This window comes from Myotis brandtii, unplaced genomic scaffold (assembly GCF_000412655.1).
Source record: "Myotis brandtii unplaced genomic scaffold, ASM41265v1 C42768390, whole genome shotgun sequence".
Taxonomy (NCBI): Eukaryota; Metazoa; Chordata; class Mammalia; order Chiroptera; family Vespertilionidae; genus Myotis; species Myotis brandtii.
Window position 1 is genome coordinate 513 of NW_005327149.1, and position 1,799 is coordinate 2,311.

General features: G+C 42.3%; 1 long non-coding RNA gene across 1 annotated transcript; it reads left to right on the forward strand.

Moving 5' to 3' along the window:
- Window positions 1-1,212: 1,212 nt before the first annotated feature.
- Window positions 1,213-1,609, forward strand: LOC106724553. Its single transcript, XR_001360385.1, has 2 exons — window positions 1,213-1,277; window positions 1,550-1,609. It is a non-coding gene; the product is annotated as an uncharacterized LOC106724553 (long non-coding RNA).
- The last annotated feature ends 190 nt before the right edge of the window (window positions 1,610-1,799 follow it).

Below are 1,799 nucleotides of genomic sequence, written 5' to 3' on the forward strand. Positions count from 1 at the left end.
ACAAGATGTATTCCCACAGAGGCAATGTAGGTGTGCAGACACCCCGAAATATATATTTAAGTGCTCATTTTCAGCCACTAGCACTTCTCTATGTACAAAGTTCCACTGAGTCTGTTAAGGTCAGTGCAGCCCTTATGCGTCTCTCCTTGGCTTTTCACTAGAACATGACTGAAGCCTATCTTGTAGAATGGTATTTATGCTAACACTAGCCTTGTGGTGCTGCTTGTGGGTGCATTGTCATAGGGTACAGCTGTCTGGTGCTTTATTACTATTCTTCCCCGAGCCCACAGATTTTCAGCGCACCACTGACTGTTTCGCTGAAGAATTTTGAAGAACTTACAGGTGGCTGTTTGCCATCCCCTCCTTGCCCCCCTTCCACACACAGACTCTCATATTTACCTTCTGGGACTATAAGAACTGAGATCCTATTACTGTCCTCACCTCGTCCCATGCACCTGTGTTCTCCTAGAGAAGCTGTTGTTTTCACTGTCACTGCCCACGACTGAGGCGCACGCAGCTGTTGGCCACTAAGCTGTCCTTAGCGACTCCACTGCCAGGATGTCAGGACCCAACCCAGGCCCCTGCCGCACGGCCCCTGCTTCCTCCAGGGGCTTACTGGTGTCAACTAAGTTTCTGTGTGCTTCTCTCTGCTTTCCTTTTCCCCATCTTTCCCATCTTCTGTGGCTTCTTGGCTTTTGCTCATAAAAAACTGGTCACTTATAGACCTTGAGCTCCATTTTTCTGCCCAAATAGGTTTTATCATCGAACTTTTCTTGGCCATGTTGTTTGAGGCTCGGCATCTGAGCCTGGTTAGGGCATCTTCCCCCCAAAAGAGGGGTTTGCGCTGTGAGGCAGGGCACAGAATTAGAAGGATTCAGCTCTCACCAGACTTAGCTCCTGGGAGATTGGTCTTTGAATAGAACAAGTTGTGGTCTGTCTCATGTCCATGCCTAGAGCCAGGGAAATTAAGTGTAATGAGTTCTGTTTTAAGGGGATTTGTGTGTCGTGCATCTGAAACAGCTTGGGAACATGCAAACATTTAATATTTCACAGTAGTGTGTAAAATTATAGCATACGTGTGTGTTGCAAATTGATGAAACTTGAAAAACAAACAAACTATGAAGCTATCCAGATGGCTCATTAGGTTGTATCTTTCAAGTTATAGATATCCTGAAATGTTAACACCGTTTCATTCTTTGTGTTTTTTTCCCTTTCTTCCTAGAATATTTTCCTTCTTGGATATAGTAACTTTGTGCCGATGTGCCCAGATTTCCAAGGTAAGGTATCAACCAGATTTTTCATCAGTAACTCTCAAGCTTTATTAGAATGTGGATGAGTTTCAGTTCAAGTAAATAGTTAAAAATTAAAATGTCATCTTTTATATTTAATGTAACACACTCTTGTCATAATTCCATATTTGATGATAAACTTAATGTATATCAAGAATACAAGCTTGAAAATACAAAGGTTGAGTCAAGACTTTCTTTAATGGTCTCAATAAATGTATCTTTTCCACCCCAATCCCTCCTCCTCTACTTCCACCTCCCAGGCTTGGAACATCTTAGCCCTGGATGGAAGCAACTGGCAAAGAATAGACCTTTTTAACTTTCAAACAGATGTAGAGGTAAGTTAACCGTGTTTTAGACAAAAGACTTTTTAAGAAGATAAGTGAACTGCTCCTTTTTCCCTGCATGTTTCTTGTGTTGCATTTAGATTTAATACTAAAGTGGCAAGAGGTAGAATAGAGGGTGGGGGTAAGGGTGAGAGATCAACCAAAGGAGTTGTATGCATGCATATAA